This window comes from Sceloporus undulatus, chromosome 1, assembly GCF_019175285.1.
Source record: "Sceloporus undulatus isolate JIND9_A2432 ecotype Alabama chromosome 1, SceUnd_v1.1, whole genome shotgun sequence".
NCBI classification, from domain to species: Eukaryota; Metazoa; Chordata; class Lepidosauria; order Squamata; family Phrynosomatidae; genus Sceloporus; species Sceloporus undulatus.
Genome location: NC_056522.1, coordinates 157,729,103 through 157,736,910, shown reverse-complemented (window position 1 = coordinate 157,736,910; position 7,808 = coordinate 157,729,103). Strand labels below are relative to the sequence as shown.

The following is a 7,808-nucleotide window of genomic DNA, read 5'->3' as shown; positions in this document are numbered from 1 at the left end:
GGTCTCAAACTGGGTTATTTCTGCAGTGTGTTTTTACACCTGTGTCACCATGATGTGCTTTTCATGGCTAGATTTATTCAGGGGAGTGAAGTCAAAGGCTTTCATGGCCAGCATCCATAGTTTTTTGTGGGTTTTTCAGGCTAAGTGGCCATGTTCTAGAAGAGTTTATTTCTGATGTTTTGCCAGCATCTGTGGCTGGAAGATGGATTCTCTGAAGATGCCAGCCTCAGATGCTGGTGAAACGGCAAAAATAAACTCTTCTAGAACATGGCCACATAGCCCAAAAAAACCCACAAAAAACCTATGGATGCCGGCCATGAAAGCCTTCAACTTCACATTCGGGGAAGGTTTGAGAGGCCGAAGGTCATCAGTGGGCTTCTGTGGCTGACTGGAATTCAAACCCTAGTCTCCTAAACTGGGTCAACATTTAAACCATTACAACATGCTGACTGTCCTATAAATGTAGCACATCTGATTTGAATCTACAGCTTAGTGTACCTGTAAAAGTAGATGGGTGTTTTGTATTGAAGGAGCTCACTGTTTTAAAGATGTAAGGGAGATTGTTCATACATGCATGTTCCATGTAAGCCATAGGCCACCAGGAAGTTTGGACTGCCAATCACAGAAAGTTTTAGAAGGTACACATAAGATTTGCTGAACATAAGTTATCTTTGTCCAGATGTTAACTGCTGCCTCTCTCAGCATTCGTCACTCCTGGCTGGGGCTAATGGTAGTTCAACATCTGGAGGCCAATGTATTTATACAGTGGCACTTGGAGCCATCCGGGGCCTAAAGAACTAACCGATTAATTATGGTATAAATTTGTGAACTATATAGAGGCTGTACAGACTGGGAGACCGAAATGCCACCGCCTCCAGGAGGCCTAAAAAGAACCTGCTCCCCATAAATCCAGAAGGAAGGCACAAATACCAGCGTTTGTGAACTAGATGCCACTTTAAATTGAAACAAATTTTATCCTCTGTTGACAGATTATACAGCCATACTTTCATGTGTTTATTCTGAGGGGCACATATAAATGATTCAGTTAGCTTTATTTACAACTACAGATCCATTCAGAAAGGCGAATTACACATACGCCGTGCTGATCTCAAAGCAGCATCAAGGTGACAGAAGACCTATTCTACTTCTGTACAAAATTCAAATTATTATGACATACAAATATATGTCATATCTGCTTCCAGACAGATAGCTCCTCACCCCAATAAGTCATTGTTCTTCAACTTTAATATACACCTGGAATCTTAGTTGACTTTAGACACTATCAGAGTTACTGTGAGTTGTTGTTGTTTTTTTGTATAAGTACACACATCACAGTTTTAAAGAATAGACAACCCATCCACATATATATCCCCAGGCTATACCTGGTACAGCCTGTGAGCTATGGTGCCCACTCATTTCCTATATATAGCGACATTGTTGTGTGCCTTCACATCATTTCTAACTTATGGCAACCCTATTGTGGGGTTTTCTTAGCAAGATATGTTCAAAGGTGGTTTGTCTTTGATTATCTCTGAGTCTGAGAGAGAATGACCTGCCCACAATGAGCCCCATTAGACTCACCCCAGATCAGAGCCCTGCTTCTGGAACCAGCAAAGTATCACCTTCTGCAGTCCTTTAATTCGCTGTCTGCTGGCACCTTTTATATCTTAGTTCAAGTTTGTTTGTGACCGAGTGTTTTGCATGCCTGTTGATCTCCCTTTTAATCAATAAACTAATTTGAAACCAATCTCTGGAGTTCTTGGATTTGGAACCGTTATACATAGGTTTGTGTCCTGGCTTTAGCGTCACCCAAAGCTCTCTAGCTGCTTCCTATCAAGCTAAATCAATTCCCCCATTGAATACAATTGTGGGTCACCTCCCAGGGCCCTAGCATTCTGGGCAACACTGGTAAAAGGCACTCTCAGCCATCAGTGCCACCTCCATCTCCCAGGGCTCAGTCTAGAACTTCCAGCTATGAACTTGATAATTCAGGGTTATGCAACCCTGGTCCCAAGCTTCTCCAGAAAAGAGAAGTGGAAATTGTGGGGTGAGGTGGATTGTGGGTGGTATGTTCAGCTGGCAAAAAAACAGATCAAGCAACTGCCCTTCTCCCATTCAGCTGCCAATCCTTTGCTCAGGACTCCAGTTTATTATGAGTGCAGCTTCTAGCGAAGGGGGGCTGCTAGGGAAAAAAATGTATCACTTAATGCAAGTGTGGAGTGTCTTCTTCATAGGTAGGTGCTTAAGCATCACCAAAAAGGGGCGCCAAGTTGCATGAATGTTGCATTTTGTAATATATGAACAGGTGGACATTTAGAAACCATTATTATTTAAACAGAGATATAGTACAGTCACCTCTCCTAACTCGCAGACCTGGGATCCGCACCCTCAAATATCCGCGTAGGGGCAGATCTCTGCTATTTCACCCCATTCAAGCCTATGATGCTTGAATATGTGCAAGCCTCCATCAAGAACGGATCCCCCATGAAAATGGAGGGCCAACCATTTCACCACTGTGGACAAATCTGCAACCTTATATACAACTCAGTCTGCTGCACTGTTGCTGGGCTTCTTCAATAGCTTTCTTTGTCTTCAAACTACACTTAGGAGTTTATCACATGGGACGAATCCCATGCAGAAACTAAATTTAAACTGAAAACAACCCACATTTGCAGGTTGTTTTTTTAGACAAAGTTCAGGGTTAACCCAAACAGAAAATTAAAAGAAAAAAAAACTGGATTTGCGGGATGTTTTTCAGATGATGTTTGCGTGATAGAGAAATAACGCGAAAATAACCTGAACCCAAAGCCGTCAAAACCAGCTCCTTTTTATTTTTGCTAAATTCTGAAAGTACAAAGGAGCTTTCCATTCAGATTATTTTTGCCTTATTTCTCTTTCACGTCAACACATCTGACAACACCTGCATTTTAAAATCCTGTTTCTGCACAGGATCCTGTTTAGACATATGGCCATAGCTCTTCTTTACAACAAAATGTTTTCTGCTTACATAATATGGCCATTATCATCTCTGAGAATACCTGCTCACTGAGCACCTGTAGGAGTGCATTTGTTGTAACAGCAGATGGAGCTAGGAGAACTCCTTTCAGTGACACATGCACCAGATAATAGTATTAAAATATGCAAGCAAATGTAAACTGCAACCATATCATGCAATCCTTTGATATTCAAAATAAACTAAATAGATTATAATCTTTGAGATGAACACAAATATATCTCAATCAGCTAAGGAAATTACTTTCACTTGCTGTAACCATATGAAGAATGCTACTGATTTTTATACATAAACTGTATACCCACACAAACTAACATGAATAAGTGTTAAGTGAAACAAATTCAGATAATTCAGGGAAGGAATAACCTGAAAGGAAAGCATCTGTTAAATTCTGTTTTGCTTTGCTGCTGTCGTAGGCATTCAATTGTGGCCTGTTTAGAGTTTTTAAATGGTTGCTGTGAGACAGGAATGAGGAAGAACGAAGCAAGGAATGGAAACCCTTGTACTAATGTGAGGGTTTGATAAACCCCCCTTCTCTCACACAGCTCTTCCTTTGGCTGAGTTCACCCCCTCTCCTCCTTTCTCTCCTCTCACCATTTTTCTTCTCTCAGCCTCAGCACATAATAAGAATAATGATAAGCAAGCTTTGGTACCAATGCATAGTTTGGAAGGAGGCCTTTACAGGGGAGGATGGGATGCAAAAGGGAGTCAGAGATGCCCAAGGTCCTTGACTCCCCAGGAGAACAAAGAAGCCTCATAGCAGATTGATAAGGAAAGTCTGGTTATAGAATCAAAAGTTACCTTCTGTTTGTTGGAATGTCAAAATGCTATAAAAGCTTTGCTCCCTGTTTTGGTTGGGAACACAGCTTGGTGAAAGATCCCCTGTGTTCTTTTGCATGCAAATAAAGGCCATCTTGGATCAAAAGACCTGGTTTGTTTGTTTCTCCTGTTTTGGTACCTTTACACTAACAAGAAAGAAATGGGGGCCAGGGGGGGGTTTTTTTAGGGGGACTGGTTTTTTTGTTCAAGGGGGGGGGGGGGGGGTGTGCATTAGGGAAGATTTATGTGATATATCTAGGTTTCTTTCTGTAGGGAATAGACACACAAGTGTCCATGGAAGAAGACCAATCATGTAAATTCCTATCTGCAGTCTAAAATGAATTGGTAAAGCACCAATAGGGATTTTTATTCTCATTCAGGCCTAGGTTACAGTCATCTCTACCTGTTGCCATTTTTTAAAATATATTACTTGCCTATATGGGGCAGCAGGAATTAGACCCTAAGCTTTCAGTCTGGGGAGAACCTTGGTTGTTAGCAAAGTACAATTCACCAAAAGTTAAAAGGATGGTGGTTCAGGAAAAGCAAAAGTCAAGTCCTCTAAGCTGCAACCAAAGTTCACAGACCACAAGCAGGTAATGTCATCCAAGGAAGGGCAATAAAATTCTGAAAAGAACAATTATTGTTCAGGAAGGCCAGAAGCAAGTAGAATAATGTGCAGGAAGGGGAAAAAACCTAATCGATCTTGGATGAAACGGATTATCTAGACCCATTTCAAACCGGCTTTCAGGCGGGTTACGGGGTTGAGACTGCCATGGTCTCCTTGGTCAATGATCTCCGTCTGGGCATAGATAGGGGTAGCGTGTCCCTGTTAGTGCTCTTGGACATCTCAGCAGCTTTCGATACCATTGACCATGGTATCCTTCTGGATCGCCTGAGGGAGTTGGGAATCGGGGGCACTGCGCTCCAGTGGTTCCGATCCTATCTCTCTGGGAGATTCCAGATGGTGCAGCTGGGGGACGTGTGCTCCGACAAGAGGGCCCTTACATCTGGGGTCCCTCAAGGAGCCATTCTGTCCCCCATGCTTTTTAACATTTACATGAAACCGCTGGGAGAGATCATCCGGAGGCATGGGGTGCGGGGTTATCAGTACGCTGATGACACCCAAATAGTCTTCTCTATGTCTCCGACTGATTCAGTGACCAAGGATGGCGTCTCTCCTCTTGTTGCCTGTCTGGAGTCAGTAATGGGCTAGATGAGGGAAACAGACTCAGCCTGAATCCAGAGAAAACGGAAGTACTCGTGATAGGCTCCCCTGGCCCGGGGATGGCGGTGGTTCCACCTGTTCTGAACGGGGTCACGCTTCCCGTGAAGGACTCAGTACGCAGTGGGGTGCTCCTTGACTCGTCACTCACTCTTACCACTCTCAGTGGGATGCGACGGTCAGGGCACCTGTTATCACTTGGCTGCTACCCAGCTGCGACCCTACCTGGCCGGGGGGACCTGAAAGTACATGCTCTGGTAACCTCTCAGTTGGATTTCTGCAATGCGCTCTACATGGGGCAACCCTTGTACCATACCTGGAAGCTGCAATTGGTGCAGAATATGGCGGCAAGACTGGTCACTGGTACTTCCAGAACCAGTCATATAACACCGGTCCTTAAAGACCTTCACTGGCTGCCTATTCGCTTCCAGGCGCAATACAAGGTGTTGGTTATTACCTATAAAGCCCTAAATGGCTTGGGCCCAGGGTACTTGGAGGACCGCCTCTCTCCATACAATCCACTCCGCACACTCAGGTCTGCCGGGAAGCAATTGCTAAGGGTTACAGAGGCTAGATATGTCACCACCACGCAGAGAGCCTTTTCTACCTCGGCCCCCAAGCTCTGGAACTCGCTTCCCGTCGAGCTCCGCTCAGCCGCCTCGCTGGAACAATTTAAAAAGGGGTTAAAAACACACCTATTCCAGCAGGCATACCCTGACCCCTGATGACCCCTGATGTACTCCCTTCCTCTCTCCTCTCAGCAGCATTGTTGAGCTAGCGTGAGACTGTTTACTGTATGATTTGTTTTTAATGATGTTTTTAATGGTTTTTATTGTTATATGTGTTGTGTTGTGAAACCGCCTTAATCTCTGGAAAGGCGGTATATAAATAAAATTTTATTATTATTTTATTATTATTATAATTATAATCTTCATTGAGACAATGTGGCTTAGTTTTAAGATTAATTACTAAAACTGGGAATTGATAAAGCCTGAGGAAGCCAGATTGGTCCTCGGGGCTAGTTGATCCAAAGCTTGGAAAAGTTACAGTACTTTTTAGAATACAACTCTCATAATAAGCCAGTTAGTCTGGTCAATACTCAGCAAGCTACAGGGATGCTGGAAGGTGTGTCCAAAGAAGTAACTTTCCAAGCTCTGACTGAGTGTGCCATCTACACTGTAGAAACAAGGCATTTTAGCACTACTTTAAGTGCCATGACTTTAGCCTACAGAAACTTGGAATTTGTAGTTTTGTGAGACACCAACACTTTGGCAGAAAAGGCTAAAGACATTGTAAAACTACAAATCCCACGATTCCATAGGATGGTACTACAATACCTAAAATGGCATCAAATTGCATTATTTCTACAGTGTAGATACACCGTGCGTCAGTGCAATCAGCTTGCATTGCAACCTATATCATATCAGAAAGATAATGCACAATAGAGTGAGGGTAAGTGACTTGTCATTCTTTTTCTACTACTTTTTGTATGCTCTCTGAAACCCAAACAATAAAGATGGCAGCAGACACATGTTAATAAGAAAGGCATCCCCCCCCCCCCATGCAAAATGACAGAAGGAAATCTACAACATTGTTCAAAAAACAAACACAGCATTCAAACAAAGAACAAACACATGGGGTAGTGGGGGAACCAGTAATCTCTTCCATACAGTTAGCATATGTAAATGTTGAAGCCTATCTAGTGTATTTTAGGATCCAGGGATTTTAAATATTGCCAACAACCTAGAGAACTATATTTGATCAACTTCATAAAATATGCATCCAGGTTTAGGGCTTTTGGATAGTGGTTTAGCCTCTGAAGGAGAGAAGAGTAGCCAGACACAGTTTCATCATGCTTTGGCACCAGTGGCTGGTGACAGTCCCTCCTTCCATATGGCAACTAAGGAGCATATCAGATGAAGAAAGAAGCCATCTTACCTCTTCTGTAGAGTTTATGACTTCAAAAAATTGCTGGCTGAGCAAGGCTTCAACCCAGAATGCATTCAGGTGGCAGCATCACGGCTAGATCAGCGGTGATTTAGGTCTGATAACATCACGGGGAGATCCCGCTTCCTGAATTGAATGCATAAGAGGTTAACCGGCTTACTTCTTCATCTGATAAGCTCCTAATATTGTTTTGGCCTCTGAGGACATTATCAGATGGGAGGAATGTCTCTCAATTTCGGAAGAAAAGAAAATAGGGCCAATTCAGAAATGAACACCACAGAAGAACATAGCACCCATCCCAAAACCAAAGTAGTATGAATGCAAAAGAAATTATCATATGAGTACGTACCCTTCGTAGTCTAGTATTTGAATTAGCATCCCTGCACATGAGCAATGGGGACAGAATTGGACTGTGATCTTTTTACACTTCCAGCAGGGCTTGCTTCTGGTTTCCGTGGGTTAGCCTTGTTTCACGTTATTTGTTCATTCATTACATTTTATTTCACGTTATTTAGGCAATTCACATTATTTGTTCATTCATTACCCTTTATTTCACGTTATTTAGGCAATTCACATTATTTGTTCATTCATTATCTTTTATTTCACGTTATTTAGGCAATTCATGTTATTTGTTCATTCATTACCTCTTATTTCACGTTATTTAGGCAATTCATCAATTCAAAGCCAGTCCAAAGCAACCTTGTACTTGGTTTGAGCATTGGACTATGAATCTAGAAGGCAGGGATGGAATCCCACTGGGTGACCTGGTGCAAGTCATACTCTCTCAGCCTCCTCAGAAAATGTCAA

At 42.7% G+C, this 7,808-nt stretch overlaps 1 protein-coding gene across 1 annotated transcript in view; it reads right to left on the bottom strand.

Annotated features, from left to right (window-relative positions):
* The window catches only part of FGF18 (fibroblast growth factor 18), a 650,869-nt gene that overhangs the window by 181,727 nt on the left and 461,334 nt on the right, over positions 1–7,808 (bottom strand). The window lies entirely within an intron of this gene.